General features: G+C 41.0%; 1 pseudogene; it reads right to left on the bottom strand.

Annotated features, from left to right (window-relative positions):
• LOC135207382 (DDB1- and CUL4-associated factor 12 homolog) overlaps window positions 1–20170 on the bottom strand; it is an 88001-nt pseudogene that overhangs the window by 11527 nt on the left and 56304 nt on the right.

Below are 20170 nucleotides of genomic sequence, written 5' to 3'. Positions count from 1 at the left end.
TTCAAACCTCCAATAAAAATCATTGAGTTAAAATAAATTCAACTCATTATTAAAGATCATGTCGGCTCCCTTATCCCAGCAACGTATCCGCTGATACGTATAAACCAAGAGAGAAGAATCTCTCGTAGGTTAACTTGAAGTCCTTCGTGTAATGAGTAGTCAACCCATAATTGCACTCCTATATGTTAAAGCTAATATGTCTTCCTGACATATTGTTACGAAAAGAACAAGAATTTGCAAAAGCTCGCACTTTAGAGCTTTTTAAATTCTCAGCTGTTTGAAGGTATCATCAAGTCACTTATGAAATGCTTTAGAGATCACCATTGTTTCAAAGAAGACTAGGACTTTCTTTGAACTGGATCTCATCTGGATGAAGCCTAACGCCTGGCTTGCGCCTGGCTGGCGCGAGGAGTATCCTGTTTAGAATACTCCTGGCGCCTGACAGTCGTAAAACTCTTCGAATACTCCTGCCGTCTGGAAGGCGCATCTTGCTCCAAATACTCCTGGCGCCTGTTAGGAGTATTAAGCTCAGCATACTCCTGGCGCCTGGCAGGAGTATCGCGCTTCGAATACTCCTGGCGCCTGGCAGGAGTATCGCGCTTCGAATACTCCTGGCGCTTGGCAGGAGTATCGCGCTTCGAATACTCCTGGCACCTGGCAGGAGTATCGCGCTTCGAATACTCCTGGCGCCTGTTAGGAGTATTAAGCTCAGAATACTCCTGGCGCCTGGCAGGAGTATCGCGCTCCGAATACTCCTGGCGCCTGGGAGGAGTATCGCGATCGGAATACTCCTCGTCTTCTGAATACTCCTGGCGCCTGGCAGGAGTATCGCTCTCCGAATACTCCTGGCGCCTGGCAGGAGTATCGCGCTTCGAATACTCCTGGCGCCTGTTAGGAGTATTAAGCTCAGAATACTCCTGGCGCCTGGCAGGAGTATCGCGCTCCGAATACTCCTGGCGCCTGGGAGGAGTATCGCGATCGGAATACTCCTCGTCCTCTGAATACTCCTGGCGCCTGGCAGGAGTATCGCTCTCCGCATACTCCTGGCGCCTGGGAGGAGTATCGTGCTTGGAATACTCCTGGCGCCTGGCAGAAGTATCGCTTTCCTAGGAGGAGCATCGTGATCGGAATACTCCTGGCGCCTGGTAGGAGTATCACGTTCCGAATACTCCTGGCGCCTGGGAGGAGTATCGTGCTCATCGGAATACTCCTGGTGCTTGACAGGAGTATCGCGTTCCGAATACTCCTGGCGTCTGTTAGGAGTATTAAGCTCAGAATACTCCTGGCGCTTGGTAGGCACATCGCGCTTCGAATACTCCTGGCGCCTGGTAGGAGTAAAAAGTCTAGAATACTCCTGGCTCCTGGGAGGAGTATCGAGGTCAGAGTACTCAAGGCGCCTGGCAGGAGTATCTCTTCCCGAATACTCCTGACCTATGGAAGGCGCATCTAGTTCCGAATACTCCTGTGACTTGGTCGGAGTATCGCTCATGGAATGGCCTTTCGAATGGCAAGTATATTGCGCTTTAGCGGGCGCTATACTCCTATCAGGAGTTCTCTCTTCTCCAGTTGGCTCTTGTTGCTTGGATGAAGATCTTGGCCTAGAACGATCTATAGTAAAGTCAGGCTCTTTGCGCCTACTTGGCGCCTGGCTCCTAGTTGGCGCCAGACGCTTGGCAGGAGTTACTTCCTTTCCCACGTCTCGCCTGCCTAACGCATCGCTCCCCCCAGAGATGGCCGCTTGTGCGACAACTCCCCTGTAGGGTTCGTCGCGCCCGACAGGAGATCGGTATTTGGATCTCTTAATCAGAAGTCTATCATCCTTTTTACGAGTATGATCTTTAGAAAGTACTCCTACCAAAGACGCTAATTGCTCCTGCACATTCATCACAATTTAGTCCGCTCCATCCGTAGACAATAGGAAATCTCAAAATTCCAAGAGACAAGTCTTCCTCCAGGAGGATCATTATTGCATACTTCCGTTGCTAACGAGTTCTCCTCCTACATGTTGATGAGTTTTCTCGTTGCAGAAGCTTCCCTATCCTTGCCCGAAGGAAGGGAAGGACTTGGACTTTAAAGAGATTCTGAGCTGAAATTGGTTGATTTCTAGCTCTTGAAATGTATCTCTCTGAAACCTTTTGGGAAGTAGTTTGAGCCTTCTCGCGTTCCAAAGACTCTGTCAGTAAAACGTTTAAAACCTTTTCTTCTTCTGTAGATGACAATGTCACTACATTACCCGGACAACGAAACCTCTATCTAACAGCGTTGATCCAGGAATAAAAGGCTTTAGTTCTCTTGCCAAACCTACTATGCTGGCCAGAACCCATTGCCGAGTCGTCATAGAATTTGATTCCAGATTCTAAAGCCCAAAATTTCACTTGTCCTCTTGATCGTTTAGGACCAAGAGAAACATTTGATTAGGAGCAGTTCCATCTTGTCGGACCACGGAATCTGAGGCCCAAATTAGGATCCCATTCTAAGTATAAGATCTCTTAATCTTATCGTATAGAGGTATTGTATAAGATCCCGAAGATCTTAATTCTCTACTATCTCTAATATTCTTTGTCTAGACAGAATATATCTTTTCACTGTGTTCATTGATAGCATAAATTACCAAGGTGATTCTTCCCTCTGAAAGGGAAGAAAATCCTTATGTAGTTCACAGAGGTATCGGAAGAGGACAGTTTCCCCTTTCTATCTAGCACGATCTGCAGCAACTCCCCCCCCCTCCCCCCCCCGCTCATGTCTTTCACATATTTAAAGGATTATCAAGCTTCCCTGAAAAATCCTCTCATTCATATTTACTTCTGGTCAGTCTGCACGCAGACAGACTCAGAGTGAATAGGTTTTTCAGGGTCCATTTTATAATAGATTCCGATCAAATCCCTTAGAAAAACCTTCCGACACATGCTGAAAGAAGAACGTGACTTCTGTGAATCCAACCTTTATTGCCAAAATGATGCATTCATCTTCTTCCTTAGATGCCCATTTATTTATAATAGTGTTAATGAATATATACAACTAAGGGGAAAAACAAAAAAAAAAAAACTAAAGTTTATTCCCCTCTTAAAATTTAAAGATGGCGGTATCTTGCTACCTCTCTTGTTTCGAGGAAAAGGAAGCAATCTATAAGAAGGTCGTTCATCTTCTGCCTTGCGAAGATATCTGTGAATATTTTCCGCAGGTCTGACAACTCTTTCCAATGAATGTTAAATCGTGCTCTGCCGAATTAAAATTCTTTATAATCCTACATTGTGGTAACAGCATTTCATCTAGGAAACTCTTGTAAGGATAGTAGGAGCGCTGTAATTAACCACGGTGTGTGCATAAGGCTTAAGCGTATCGTTATCTTAAGGTGAAATTTTCTACTACATTCTTTCCTCGCCGAGGCGAGAGATATCCTTAGCAAAACGAATACGATGTTTATTCATGTTTGCCTAAAAAAAAAAATTCCCTCAATTCGTGGTTAAGTCCCTGATTTTATGGGGAATATACGGTGAAGCATCGATCCTTTAGGAGAGAAGATGTAAACCAACCGTTCACGACCGAGAAACCGGATGGTACTAGATTGGCTCACAATTACAGCCGTGTCGTTCACTGCCTGGCTGCCTTCATTCTGAGTTGCCAGTTACTCCTTTCAATGAATGGATATAATAAAATTATTCTCGAGTCTAAGAAAAACTCTCAATAATGCAAATTTTAGGCAAACAAACCTTTGCTAAATACCGAGGCTGAATAGGTATTGTCGTAATAAACCTTTTAAGCGAAGTCTTTACTAGTAAAATCCTTTAAGGATATAGACAATTCCGTAGCGAACCAGAAAGGCAACTATGGTATGCGTATTATGACTTGTCATTCAGTAGTCATATACAGCAAGCCTTCTACGACACTCTTTCCTTTCTGACATGCAGAGAAAGAAATAGAAATCTTACTCTCGTTCGTTCATTTCGTCAATAATCCCGAATGAGTATTAGTCGAAAGATATTGCAAATGACAACCGAGGATCGAAGAGAATCTCTCCAGCTTTTATTATCTTGGAGATAAGTCCGTATTTTTACGCCTTTCTTATCTGGAAGAGCCTCTAATCAATGAATGAGAGCTCGTACGAATCTTGTTCAACTTCCAAACGATTGCCCCTCTTCTGTAAATGGTTGGTTGCAATCTATTTTAGAAGGTGATGATTTTAATATCCGCTTACTAATACCTGAACTAATTCTCCACAATTCTGCTCTATCTTCCATTCCTCAATTTGGGGCAAGATTGAGCAAAACGAAAGAGACGCTTCCTTTCGAAAGGTGAAGGGCTATTCGCAGTATCGACTCTAACCTGACAACGGGCTACGGCAGCCTGTGCTACATCTTGAGTCCCTGCCTGGAAAAAAACCGAACTTGCTCTAGCCTTTATTGCAATAAGACGATCCTGACAAGGGCAACGGCGCCTGCGCGACAACTCCCGTCCCTATCAGGAAAAAGCCTTGAATGTCTTCACCCTTCGTCTGGAGGACTCGGCGGCGGTTGTCAGGCTCTTCTTGTAGGAGAAAGTGTCTGGCGTAAGCAGGAGTATCTTGCCTAGAATACTCCTGGCGCCTGTAGGAGTATCACGTTCCGAATACTCCTGGCGCCTGGGAGGAGTATCGTGCTCGTAGGAATACTCCTGGTGCTTGGCAGGAGTATCGCGTTCCGAATACTCCTGGCGCCTGGGAGGAGTATCGTGATCAGAATACTCCTGGATCCTAGAAGACGTATCGCCCTTGGAACGTTTTTCTTTTCTTGTTGGAAAGTTCCGAGCATCTGAAAGGCGATCCTCGCCTGGAAAGTTCTGTACGTCTGGAAGGTTATTTGAATCTGGAATCTTCCGCCTTCTGGAAGGTTCCGCTTGTGCGGAAGGTTTTGTGTGCGGAAGGTTCCGATCTCTTGTATATTTGTTCTTGCTTAGAATTCGACAATACTTCCATTTTCGACATAGCCCTCCCTTTCTTCTGAAATGAGAAGGACTTCCATTTCCGATGAAGATCCTGGTTCATTCGTACTTAGGCGCTTTGCCTGTTTCAGGACGCTTTGCGCCTCGTTTCAGACGCTTTGCGCCTTGTTTCAGACGCTTTAGCGCCTTATTTCGACGCTTTAGGGCGCATTGAGCCGTACCGGAGCTTCATGCCAAGGAGCTAGAAGCTAAAATTATATATATGTGTGTAATCACTAAACGAGATCCATATAATTCATTCGATCAACAAATATCCTTTAATATCTAATTCGATCTTCTCAGAATAGATTATATTTTCATATACATGTACCGATGAGGAATTTATTGAAATAACTCTTTCAAACCCCCATGGGATAGAGCCCCCCCCCGTCCAACCTGTACGGGGGGACGAACCCGGATAGGGCAATGCCTCTACCGCAACCTTTCTCCGTCTCTTCTGAGGTTCCGATAGCCAGACGAGATTATCTTGCATTTTCATTTAACCTACGCCGTTGAATGTTTCTTCTCCTTATTCGTTAAGACGATAATAATAAGGGGAACACATTGAATTAGGATGCCTTTCCAATGGCTATCCCTGGCAGTCTGAGACGTTCTACAGAACCTGCCGAGGGGACGCCTGATCGGTGGGGATTCTCCATAACCTCCGTACGGCTTTCGACATTCCTTCTCCTCTGGGCCTGTGAGCTTGGAAGAGGTCTAGGCCTGGGAGCGAGACAGAGCCGATCAGACGCCACCCTCTAATGCAATGGGGAACACTATAATCACTTCTTACCTTATAATAGCTCGTATCTTGAGCTACATTCCTTTATCTTCAAATTGCAAATGAATTTGTAGTTTCTGTGAAGTAAGAAGGTGATGAGGAAACAACACTACTAGTACTGTTAATATTCTAACTGCTTGTCAGAACGAGGGCTATTAAAGCTTCTAAAGAAAGCATATCTAGTTCTATGTTTTCTGACTTCCTCAAATAGGAAGTTACCTTATTTTCCTCAATCAAATTCTAACATTTATTACACTTCATCAATGAATAAATATTTATATTTCCCTTTCTTGCAAACTATGTAATTGTCTACCGAACACTTCGGTAGTTACACATACTCTTCTTCGAAAACTTCGAAGTTAATTCATTAAAGTTATTAAATCGTATGCCAAACCACCGATCCAGTACTTCCCTGTAAAAGTCGGCCCAGAAGATCGATGGCGATGAAACACGAAAATCAAATCAGGAGGGAAAGCAAACATATGTTTACCTTCCCAGCGACAGAGAGAATCTGATTAGAAAACGGGAATAGTTCCTAGTCCTGCCTCCCAGCGGCAGGCAGGTAGATCACCTGACCTACCTGTAGCGTGTGCCGCGAAATTCGAATTTCTGTCGGGGACGACGGAGTCGATAGCTATGTATATATCTGACAGGTAAGTTGAATGTATGAAATTTACAGTATACTAATTTCAAAATAATAAGTTTAATGAAATTAAACAATAATAAAATTTCTTTCTATCTCACTCTCTTATTTATGTATATTTACAGGCAGTCCCTGGGTTACGACGGGTCCGGCTTACGACGTTCCGAGGCTACGACGCTTTTTCTTAAATATTCATTGAAAAATCCGCCCTGGGTTACGACGCATGTTCCGAGGTTACGACGCCGACGCTTCCGATGCTCCGAGTTAAAGACGCTTTTAAAAAACGCATACTATGATCAGAATCCTTTATAGTTTAGCACAGTATATTAATAAAAATAAGTTTTTGGTTAGATTACTACAAAAATTTTGAGGTTATGATGATTTTCGACACTTTTTATGTCGTATTTTTAAAATTTTTTTTAGTGACGCCTCATATGCGGAACTAGTTTCCGAGCGAATGAATACACTAGCTTAGGATGCGCAGTTTATAACAGTCCAAAAGCGCAAATAATGAAAAAATCATTGCTGTTTCCAGTATACATAATTAACAAAATGTTATTGTTATAATACAATTAAGTTTGTTCATACTTACCTGGCAGATATATATAGAGCTGTATTCTCCGAAGTCCGACAGAATTTCAAAAATTCGCGGCACACGCAGTGGGCGGCCAGGTGGTGGTACCCATTCCCGCCGCTGGGAGGCGGATATCAGGAACTATTCCCATTTTCTATTCATATTTATCAGTGCCACTGTCTCCTGAGGGGAGGTTGGTGGGCACTTTAATTATTATATATCTGCCAGGTAAGTATGACAAACTTAATTGTATTATAACAATAACATTTTGTTCATGAAACTTACCTGACAGATATATATATAGCTGAATCCCACCTTCGGATGGTGGGAAGAGACAGAATTGGATTTTTGGGAACTAAATTAAGTTGATGATATACATGGTTGGCCTCACCTGTTAGCATAGCCGACTTTCGTGATTACTGTCACTAAAGTCTGCTTCTGCGTTACTAGAGTTGCCAGCGAGGTAGAGACCTGTATGCTGGTGCGCGCTAGATGATCCTGTCAACAGGGGCGTGACCACAATGTGACTAGACCATATGGACCATACTTCTGAGGGCAACGAAGCTAAAACCACCACCTGACCTAACCTATTAAAGTTAGTTCCATAACTTCTAGGCTAAAGAAAAGGAACGCGCCTCAAGCGACCAACCCTTCAAAGTTAAAAGCACACCTATCCCTTTTCTATAGGATAGGATTCGTGTTGCTTGCTGCCCCCAATAATATATCTACGGATATGTATGGTCCTAGCGACTTACAGATCTCAAATGTCGTCTTCACATCCCGTCGGGAGTGTGAAGCGAACACAGAGTTGCTTCGCTAAAGCGTGGCACTCAGGATGTTACAAGTGTCATGCTCTGTTGAAATGCTTCCGAGGCCGCGCCCTCACCTCTTGAGCATTCATATTAAGAAAAAATCTCAAATCTTTATGCAAACATAATGAATGAGACTTCTTAAAAGAAACTCCTTGACTATAATGCCAGGGTGTTCTTGGACATGAACCAGTCTGGTCTTTTACGGAAAACACCGCAGATTGTCCGTTGACCTCGACTTACTATAGTTTTATTAAGATAAAAACTTGAGAGACCCGACAGGGCACAGGACTCTCTAATGCCTTTGCCCAATAATTTGTGCCATACCCTTGGTCTCCAAACCCCTTCGGGTCAAGGGTTTTAGACAGGTTTTCGTTCTTATCAAGAACGGAAGGCTTAGAGGACAGACCGCATTATGTCCTTTAAAGCTAAACCTCTGATGATAGCTAAAAGCTCACTAACCCTCTTTGCCGTGGCTAGAGCGGTTAGAATGTTAGCCTTTCTGGTCACGTGTATTAAGTTCGCAGAAAGGATAGGTTCGAAATGCCTTTTGGCATCAGAAACTCAGACTACGTCTAAGTTCCATGCCGGAACCTGCGATCCAGAGAATTTCAAGATCTCCCCAGACCTCAAGATCGTGAAGCTTTGTTGTTTGACAGAACCGAATCTCTGAGCCTAGAGGCCGTCAACAACCTATTTGCATATTCTACAATAGTTAGGACTTCTATCTTATCTCGTACTTCATACGGAAAGATAGAACCATAAAGAAATTCACAGAGGTCGAGTTGGAGGAACAGTCATTTCCCTTCACTATCCAGAAACGGCCCGCTCCGATTGAACACTGAAAATAGGCAGCACTGCTTTGCCTTGGCCAAGAGACTCCCCATTAATCTAGAAGATCTTATCGCTTCTCGATAGTCTGAACGCCTTCAGACTCAGAGAGGAGAGATATTAGATACTTCACTAAGTGACGAAGTTAGATTACACCGATTCTCTCGGAAGGGTCTTTGGACAATTCTCTGAATTACCTGACCTCTGTGAATCCAACCTCCTTAGAGGCCAACATGTGGCGACTAAAGCTAATCCTCTAGGATCATGAATAAGGGAACACTAAAGAGGAAGCTCCTTCGTCTTCAAAATTACGAAAAACTTAACGAAAGGACGCCCTCAGTCTCTCCTCACTTCGAATACTTCTAAGTGAGATTACTCAGACGTCAGTAGTTGTTGCCTTCGATCGAGAAGACCCGCACGGACGTGCACTAGTTTAACGAACCTCTGAGGACCGTTACGTTCCGTGCCCAAGCCCATAACCAATTCTCTGTTTCTTGAGCTATGAAAGAGCTGAGAAATTATCCGAGATGATTTGGGCCACTCGATCCAAACTCACCCTTCGAGGAACTGAGAGCCGACCAATTTGGCTTCCAATTCTTTCAGACAATGTGCCAGAAACATCTGTTCCTCTGTTCGGATGCCTGGCACCCTCTCGCTATCACCCGAGGTGATCCTCAAGCCGTTGAGAGAAAATGAGAATTATTACAAGATCTTTGATGTTATTCCAATTTCTTCGTGAGGAAAAATTGTAGAGGTCTGAATTGCTGTTTATTCAGGGAAAACAAGCTTCTCCAGCGAGGAAATGGTCCCCAGCAAACTCATCCACCCTCCCACTCAGCCTGCTTCCTTCCCTAAATAAGGCTGCACTTTGCATAAGCAGGAGAGCATTATTATAGTGCTATGCCGCGGTAGATTCGTACAGAGATCTGTTACCGTGCGGTAAACCCGCACCGAACAAGTATAAGAGATATCTTGTTGAAATTTTCTAAGTAAACGGAAGGCATGTTCATTCATGATTACTAGAAATTTCCTCAACCGAGGCTAAAATCCATGATTGTATTGCAGAGAGACGCAACCAAACGCGCATGACACCGAGCTAGCCGGTACTGCGTAGATCACATCACAGTAACAGCAGCCTTGTTCATCGTCTCGCACTATCTGCCTGAGTTGCCAGCTACTCCTTTTACGAAGGGATAGGTATGAAAATTATCGAGCAAAAAGGAAACTCTCAAGCAGGCATATTTAAACGAAACAAAATTCGCTAAATACAGAATCTGAGTTGGTGTTGTCGTAAACAATACCTGAATAGTTATTCTTACTCCGAAAACTCTTGGAAAGGTTGAAGGGAGTGTCAAATAATACATTAGAACAAACAGTTCTTTCGGCTTCTATCCGCAGAGGTAAATACTATATGCGTATATGACTTGACCCATGCGTTAGCAAAATGACGCAAAGATAAACTACGTAAGTATTGTAGTAATTTGAACATCGAATTCTCTACTACATCTTTCCTCGACGAGGAAGAGAGAAAGAAAGGAAAACGACTGTCCACGTTCTAATGAATGAGACTTTTTAAAAGAACTCCTGACTCTTTGCCAAGAAAAGGGAGTAATATTCGAATACAGATCATCAAGAGAGAACCGAGGATCGAAAAGGACCGTTCAAAGTTCTTATGATATTGGACATAAGACTTCCTGGATCTAGTCTACAAGTCTTTTTCTTACTCCCCGGATGAGCCTCTGAAAATGAATGAGAGCTCTTCGAAATTTGTTAATGAGTTTATCCGCTTAAACGATAAAAAACGTTAAAATCTATGTCAATGAGAATTACCCCATTTATGAGGGGTCCCCCACTTAAATGACAAAACGTTTAGTATCTTGACAATGGGGAAAACGTCCTTACTAGACAAAACTATTAGCACTTTGCTAATAGGGGAAAACCCTTTAACATGACGGAAAGTCACCCAGGAATCCGAGTTATATAATCTTCCCGATTCTCAGAGAAATCGATGAAGAGGAAAGAGGGATCGAAGAAAAAATTCGGGTATGTCTCTCCGCTAACTCCGAATCCTTTTTAAAAATTTCTGTAAAGGAATGTCCTGTGGAGAGTCCTGAAAAAACCTCCTCTTGACGAGCGTTTATAAAGCGTCAAGCGTCCTAAGAAACGTCCTGAACAGCAAATAAAACGCCTTCTACAAGTCTTTTCTCTCGCAAAGCGTCCTGCCGAGCTTCCACCGAAGCGTCCTGGCGAATGTGCACAAAAGCGTCCTCAAAAGCGTCCTGGAAAGCGTCCTGCTGAGCGTCCTCAAAAGCGTCCTGCTTAGCGTCCTCAAAGCGTCCTGCTGAGCGTCCTCAAAAAACGTCCTGCTTAGCTACGAGCGTGTCTGAGATCAGAGAACACCAAGTCTTTCTGAACGACGTTTCAGAGAGGAACTCGTTGAGCGCCTTGATGCATGCAAGGCCCGCCAAGAGGCGTCCTGGCGAGCGACCTTGCCAACATCTCAATGTTATGACGAACCGCGTTTTGCGTATGACGTTGAATATTTTTAAGGGACGTCCTCATGCGAGTCTCCATGGAGAGCCGCACGCTGCTCCTGAGAGTGTGAACACTAAAAGGAAGACGTATGGCTTTCGTCTTCCGCAAGGTGCTTGCCGAAGCGTCCTGGAGAATGTCTCTACTTATAGGACGTCGAGCACCTCCAAAAGCTTCCTCACGTCTAAATTGCCCTTCTTATGCACGACCAGAGACATAAGTTGTTTGACTGTGCAAAGCAGCTTGCCGGCCGTCAAACTTATCAGCTTGCTTTTCGAAGTAAAGCGAACGTTACATAACGTATACGGAGCGCCATGAGGAGAGGAGACGAATACTGAGTTGCTCCTCCAAAAGGTGGAATCAAGAATGTCCTTGATTACCAAATTCTTTTGGAATGCTAGCGAGGTTGAAACAGCTCTAACTTCATGAGCGTTCACTCGCAGGAGGCTCAAATCACTCTTCTGGCAAGATGAAATGAGCCTCTTTAATAATGTTATAAATGATGTATACATGAGCGTTCACTCTCAGGGGCTCAAATCACTCGTTCTGGCAAGATGAATGAGCCTCCTTAATAATGTAAATAATTGATCTATACATGAGCGGTCACTCGCAGGAGGCTCAAATCACTCTTCTGGAAAGATGAATGAGCCTCTTATAATGTATAAATAATATATACATGAGCGCTTACTCGCAGGAGGCTCAAAATCACTTCTTTGGAAAGATGAATGGAGCCTCCTTAAAATGTATAAATGAATATTACCATTAGCGTTTCCACCTCGGAAAGGGAGGGCTCAAATCACTCTTCTGGCAAGATGAATGAGCCTCCTTAAAATGTCCCTTAGAAAAAGAGCCAGTGCATTTCTTCTAAAAGGGTAAATGTGGTCTCTTTACTCCTCATCCTCTCGTGACGAGAGAGAGGACGTGAAGCGTCCGTCCCTTCTCTAAAAGCTTCTTTTAGGGGGTGCGAGGTCCTTCCGAGAGCCCCAACCCCTGTGTGGGGAGGATGCCTCGTAGGCCGAGAAACAACCCTTGAAGCTTCGTGCACTTGCTCGATCGTTCGCAGCCTGGGAAGCGACAACAGGACCTGCCGAAAGGAAGCCAGATCAGCATGAAAAACCCGTAACCCTCCTTCGGCTTTTGGACATGCCCTCTCCCTGGTTTCTGGGAGTCCGACAGAGGTCTAGGCCTAGAGGCGTTATGGGGCCGATCTGACGTTCCCTCCTAACGAGAGAGAGGACGTGAAGCGTCCTCTTCTCTAAAGCTTCTTAGAGGGCGCGAGTCCTTCCGAGAGCTCCAACCCTTTTACGATAGCGTATGCCTAGCCACAAATCCAAGTCAATAATCGTAAGAATAATTAGGATACTTAAGCGGCTAATGAAGTTTCAAAATCCTAGGCGGAGGTCTGTAAACAGTTGTTTACCGACCGGCGACAGAAAAAATATGAATAGAAAATGGGAATAGTTCCTGATATCCGCCTCCCAGCGGCGGGGAAATGGGTACCACCACCTGGCCGCCCACTGCGTGTGCCGCGAATTTTGAAATTCTGTCGGACTTCGGAGAATACAGCTATATATATATCTGTCAGGTAAGTTTCATGAACAAAACTAAGTTTCTGGTTAGATTACAAACGCAAATTCCAGGTTACGATAGTTTTTTTGCCCTTTTAACGATACCTCATACGCAGAAACTAGTTTCTGAGCGGAGGGCGCATAAAAATTAATTTTACGCCATTAAACTGTATGGTAACCATAGTCAAGGATAAGGAACGCATTCTCAAACAGTATACATATCCTTTAATACAAAAAAACAGCAAAAATATCATTGAAACATTATTTCACTTAAAGAATCCATTTATACTCTACTTAGACTTGGATATAAAAACCATAGTTTCTCTCTCTCTCTCTCTCTCTTTGTATTTTCCGACGAAAATAATCACTAATTAGTGTATTTTGATGTTTATTTTCATGACAAAATACATTTTTATAATACAAAAATGATTTACTAATTTTCAAATATTAATTTTGATTAATACTGAATTAGTAAGTTTAATAAGTTGAAATGATATCACATAATAAAAATAATAATTCTCTCTCTCTCTCTCTCTCTCTCATTAACTGAGATTCGAGATTTTTTTATGTACTTGTACTATTTGTTTTTAATACTTTCAAATAATAATAATAATAATAATAATAATAATAATAATAATAATAATAACTGTAATTACAAAATTCTAGTGATAGTATTTTAAAGAAATACAATACGTACTAATCTATCCATGTCACTTTTAATTAAGGTTAACTCTCTCTCTCTCTCTTTTTTGCCACACAAGATAATAATGTGTCATAGTGGTAACTCCCTCCCTCTCTTTCGCTGGAAGCGTTATAAGTATTTTTTGAGAGAACAGAGAGAGATAAACACTCTCTCTCTCTCTCTCTCTTTTACCGAGATGAAAGAATTTTTATGGTACTAGTATGTAAAATGTTTATTGATAATTTTCAGTTTTTATAATAATAATAATAATAATAATAAAACTTTAATTACAAAATTCATAATGGTCGTATTTTAAAGAGATGAAAATGACCTTTCCATTTCACTTGTAAGGATAATTCCTCTTTCTTACTGAGATGAGAGAATTTTTATGGTAGATGCACGTGTTTATTATACTTTCAAATAATAATAATAATAATAATAATAATAATAATAGAAGTAGTAATAATACGATAACTAATTTCCAAAGAAAATTCTTCCCTTCATCTTTTTTCTGTCCAGTGACACCCCGAGCTTAACAATGCCATACAATGGTCAACGAATTTTATGTAATTTCTCTCTCTCTCTCTCTCTCTCTCTCTTGTATTTTAATGGAAATATACAGTAATTTGTGAAGTAAATTAGTGATAATTTTAGAGATACGGCCCTAAGAAAAATTGCAAATTAGTGAAATTTTCCCTGTGGACATGTTTTCAAGAACGTCGTTCCGGCTTACGACGATTTTCGGGTTACGACGCGTCTTAAGAACGGAACCCCTGTCGTAACCCGGGGACTGCCTGTATTTGTTTTGTAGTATGATAAATAAATAATTTACATAAAAACTAATTTAAAAATATTAATAAGATTAATAAAAGAGATAGCAATTTCAAGAAAGGAGAGTGGGGGAGTAAAGACAGTTTGATATACTTACTGGTGGAAGGGAAAAAAAGACTGTGTGTGTGTGTGTGTGTGTGAGATGACTTTGAAATGATATTAATAATATAATCTCAGATTAAAACAGTAATATATATTAGTAATTTAAGGTATACGTATTTGAAGTAGGATGCTATTAAAGGTACAGTAGACCCAGGTATATGTATTTGAAGTAGGATGCTATTAAAGGTACAGTAGACCCCTCATATTCACGTTCTCCGGATTCGCGGACTTACACATTCGCGGATTTCTCTCTGGAACATTTCCCCAAATTATTCATGGAAAATTAGCCTATTCACAGTATTTTTCTATGAGAAATATCCACAAACTCCTGTTTTTTTTTAAATCAATTTCATCATAAAATGCACTTTTTGTGATAAAACTATTAAAAAAGTAGTGGGTTTTTCTTTAGTTTAAAATAGCAAAATGGGAGGTTTTAAGTTTTTATAAGATTCAAACTATTTGCAGGGGGGGGGGGGGGGGGGGGGCGGGGGGGGGGGGGGGGGGGGGGGGGGGGGGGGGGGGGGGGGGGGGGGGGTTGGTACGCATCCCAACCGAATTCAGGGGACCACTGTATAGTATATTTGGTATTTCAAGATAAGCAGTTAAAAGCATTTTTAGAGGGAGTTCTAAGTATTTACGGGTTTTAACTATTTGTGGGGGGGTCTGGTACACATCCCAGGTGAATACTAGGTGCCGATGACGGCAGAATACGCTTGCGTAGCGAAGATTAACATTTAACCAAAAATGCTCCTTAGACGAATGCATTAAACGAGATTCGGACCATGACCGTGAAAAGGGAGAAGTAGGTATTGGAGAGCACAGAACCCCATCGCCCCAAGAACCAACCCAGTTCCATGGTAGCTGACTCTTTCACAAAGTCCCACTATTGCAAGGCAGTCCAAGGCTTGGGCTACAAACAGGCGAGGGCACCAACACCTTACTCCTAACAGGGGAACACGAACAAAAGCACACACTATGGAAGGATTCGGAATGTTCCGTCATTAACTCAGTTCAACTTGTGTTAGAACTTGAAGTTTAACACTACCTATTTACTAGCACTACCAAAATGCCTAGCCTGAGTAGTGATAGCTGGAGATGAAGGGAAGCTAGGTAGGAAAGAACTGACAGGTTTTTAAGTCTTTTCTCACCTTTCTCACCCGACGCCAGGTAGGCCTCCAGGCCTGTCAGTCGTCCTGCTTCAGGAACTGTCTCCAATCTTGGCGATCTTCATCGCCCTCATCTCATCAACCTCCCGCAAACTGGAGCCTCTCCTTTCTTCTCCTCTCTATGTTTTGTAGCCATCTCATTTTTGCTCTTCCTACCGGTCACCTTCCTTCTGGTGTCCATTCCAAAAACCTTATAGGATATCGCTCCTCCTCCATTCTTTTGTTGTGTCCAAACCATCTAAGCTGTCCTCTCTCCACAAAATCTAGAATCCCCTCCACTCCCAGTTCTCTTCTAATGTCTTCATTTTGTAGCCTATCCAGTCTTGTTACACCTTTTATGAGTCTTAGGGCTTTCATTTCAGCCGCTTGAAGTTGGCTTCCAGTTCTTGATGCTAATGTACATGATTCATGGCAATAAGTCAATATTGGTCTTAAAATAGTGAGGTATATTATAGTTTTCACTTTGCCTGGTATATTTCTGTCTTTCATCAGCGGGTAGAGCAGATACAGATTGTTACTGAATTTCTGTATTCGGGTAGTTATTTCCAGTTTTGAATTGTTTTGGCCACTAAACTCTACTCCTGAGTATTTGAAATTTCCACACTGATCAATATCTGACCTTCTAATTCTACATCTACATTGCTTGGTGTTCATGATAGGTGCATGATCTCTGCCTTATCCTTGTTGATCTGCATTCCATTAGCTGTTAAGATCCTATTACAGTTGTTGACATTTTCTTGGAGTGATGCTGCATGGGGGGCTATCATTGCATGGTCATCTGCATACATAAGGTTGCTGATCATATTTTTAGATTCGTTCTCGCCCTGTTCCTTCATACATTAATCTAGGAACAATATAAAAAGAAATGGAGAAAGGGCGCTGCCCTGTCTTACTCCTGATTTAATTTCAAACCAACCTTCATTCTCTTGATTTGTTTTTAATCTGGATCTGATGTTTTGGAAAGTGTTATAAATTGCTCTTATAAGTTTTTCAGCGATTCCATAGCAAGGGTCTTTTAGGGCATCCCATATTTTCATTACTGGTACTCTATCAAAAGCTTTTTATAGCTCTATAAAAGCAATATATCTGTACCTGTTTCATTCTCAGCTGTTCTCAAATATCATCTTGAGGGAGAAAATCATATTGGTTGTCCCTCTAACTGGTCGAAAACCATTTTGCCATTCACCCAGCTTTGGTTCAACAAATCCTCTCAATCTGGTTTCAAGTATTCTTTCATATAATTTAAAAGTGTGACACATTTGGGATATTCCTCTATAATTACTGCAATTAGTCTTGTCACCTTTTTTATAGATTGGGCATATTAGATCTCTTCTCCAGTCTTCAGGTGGTATTTGTCCATTCCAGAGTTCGTTGAATAGTTCTAGTAACCAGATGACTCCATCCTCCCCCATGTTTATAAGGAGCTCAGCAAGTATTGTATCCAATCCAGGGGCCTTACCATTTACCCTCTTGAGGGCATTTTTTACTTCCAGTGTTGTTATGTTAGGTTCTGTATCCCTAACCCCATCAAATCCTACATGGTCTTCAAGGTCATTGTTTTCATTGTTTAGTAGCATTTCAAAGTGATGTTTCCATCCTAATTCAATTTCTCGGGGTTCGGTTAAAATTGTCCCATCCATAGGGTTTAAGTCCTGATTTGACAAATTGCTTTTGCAATCTATCAGTTTCCCTTCTTTCCTACATCTGACATTTTCAAGCATAGATTCCCTACATGCCCCACATCTAGTTTTGAGATCACATTCTGTACCCTTGCAGTGGTACAAACTGAATGTTGATCCACTTCAAATTCCAATATCCTGTTTACACAAAAATCGTTTATACATAGCCTATTATTGGTTTTGCTTCCAGTGGATGACCTCCTAGGAAAATGAAATTAAATAGTACTACTGTAAACAGGTGCAAAAACAACCCAACTTCACAAAATCCCAATAATTGCCTGAGTGCAATGGCAGCCAAAAGAATTTTGATGAGCTAAAACTTACGAAACAAACCTGGTGAAGAACAGGTAAACTAGTCATCAAAGCAGCCAATCAATTTTTTGTTAGAATGTCTAATTGGCACGGAAATATAAGCTAACTTTAATAGTGGGTAAGATTCATACCACATAATCAGGTTACAGATTACAAATTTGTAAATATTTGTAAATATTTTAAGTTTTTTGGTCAGGCTGCCACACCTCAAAAACTGGCCTGGCATTAGGAACTAAAGGGTAAGTTGACTTGAATGAGGCTTTGTCATTTGGGAAGAGGTGCCAAAGTCAATTTTGGTGGTTTGCTTTTCCAAGATTTGTTACAGTTTACTGTAACACTGTAATTTATTATAATCAACATGTACTACAAAGGCAACTTCATAGAGTAGGAAATCCATTATTAATATAAATATATAATGAATTTCATGAGATACTCCATGTATCCAGATTTTAGCATAAGCAGCTACAAAGAAAAACAATTTTCCATTTTCCCTATTTTCAACAGTAGTAGTTCATTTTGTACAAACCCTGAGCACTTTTATAAAACTGGTTTCATTTTTATACTATAAACCACTCCTGTGTTGTCCTCAAACTTTCCATAAGTTAATTAGAGAGCAGTTTTCTACTAGAAAAAAAGGCTGGGGTAGGAAATATAAATAGTACCTTACCATTCTTAAAGTGGGTCTCTCATCTCTGAGTAAAAAGATCAGTTTAGTAAATATTTAGTTGCCCACTACAAAGCATAAGACTTGGTATAGCAATGTTTTGTATCTAATGAATGAAATTTGCCTTAGTTTATCACTAGTTTAGATATTTTCCTTTGAAACACTAGACTAAGCTGTTGTATAAACTATATAAAGTAACTAGCAATAGTGAAGTTTTTAACTAATAATTTTCCTAATTATTTAAGAATTTCTAAGTTCAGGAGATGTGATACCCCTGTAGCAAGAAGCATTAGTAACTGAGAACCATACTTTGTGACAAAATAACATACTTTGTGACAAAATAAAAGATATTAACCTACTTAAAAGTGCAATTTTCATCATGGTTCCCTGGTTTGATATAACAAAGCCTTTAACTGCTCCATTTTTCTTATAGCACTGAATATTTGAACATAGTTAATATTAATACAATGAAGTTATGAGAGCAGCATATTTTCTTTATGTTTGTTAACTGATACAGTAAAAAATGTGCAATAACAAATCCAAATTTCAATGACTTATCACTATTCTTCATAAAAGCTTACCTTTTTTACATAATGTAATGTCCTAGGATCTAGAAGTGTAGTGTGAGATTTTGATCCTATGGCATATAGAGAGCTGTCTTCTTTCCTTGTTAGACAAACATTTTCCATGGCATGTGGAAGCTTCTTGGACATTTTCTGTGCAAATCTATTAGCATCCCACACATGTACATAAGCATTAAGTGACAGTGCTACTATTTCTACTAGGTTTGGATTAAATATAACTGCACGAACTTTCTCAGCACCACTACACTGTTTAACTTTAACAGGTTTAATATGTCCATAATTAGGAAGATTGTTTGTATCACTTGCGTCTAACTCGTCATCTATTTTCCATAGAGCTAATCGTGTGTCTCTTGACCCTGATACCAGAAATTGATCATCCAACCAACACATGTCAAATATCCAGTCACTGTGAGCTTTTTCCCCAACACAAACAGGATCTAAAGTTGGAAGTCGATACACAGCAACATCATGCGAGTTTAGGGCACCTGTTGCTAAGAGTGTTCGGGAAGGATTAATTTCAATTGAATGAATACCACAAGGCTGATCTGGTGGTCGCATTACCTCCATACTGCGTAAAGAAGGAATGATGTCCATTTGTCTGGTATTTACATCATAAACCATTAACTTATTGCACTTAGTCCCCATTGCTATTTGATGGTCACTTAGCCACTGTGAGCAAAAGACCTGTAAAAGGAAAAATAAACTGGTATATAATTTTTTTAGCATTCACATCTTCATAAATGAATATTTGTGTTGGGAAAATTTCAATACGTTAGGTTTATAATACCAAAGGAATTTCATTTATACTAAATCTGACACTTATGGAAAAACAAACTAATAAAGTGCAAGTGGACAAAACTGAAACCATCTGTAAGGGTTAGGAGACGTTAGGAAGAATACATATTTGTACCCAAAACTTGGGTTATTTTATTCCATATACACCAAACCTTATTTTAATTACGACACTGTTCAGTAATCACTGACCTACGAAGCTATTAAATGGCAAGACGACAGCACATGGGAAGTTCTTGTTTGACTACTGTCACAATGAATAAATTCAACAAGACCACTGTGTCCAATGACTCTAAATGGGCTTTGCAATAGGATTTTTACTTTAAAGTACTAGCTCAAAATTGGAATAATGTAAAGTTAATGAAGCTGGACAGTTAATTATGAAAGATCAAAAGGACCAAAGGAAAAGTAATCATCTAAATGCAAGGCAGCTGGGTCTACGAGGACGCTGCCAAGCATAGTATTCCTTTAACATTATGCATGACAAAAAGATAGATGATGACAATTTGGTCCACCACAGATGAGGCTGAGTAATTCCTTCAAGTTTCCTCTTCAAGGAATTATTGTAATTTCTCTTGGCTGTATGGTAAGTTTTGTGACCAGCACTGCGAGACCCACAAAAATGGCGTAACTTTCATTTGAATGATTTCATCTCCATGCATTG

The sequence above is a fragment of the Macrobrachium nipponense genome, chromosome 32 (genome assembly GCF_015104395.2).
Source record: "Macrobrachium nipponense isolate FS-2020 chromosome 32, ASM1510439v2, whole genome shotgun sequence".
Classification (NCBI taxonomy): Eukaryota; Metazoa; Arthropoda; class Malacostraca; order Decapoda; family Palaemonidae; genus Macrobrachium; species Macrobrachium nipponense.
Note: the sequence above shows the minus strand (reverse complement) of the source record. Positions and strands in the feature narration are given on the sequence as shown.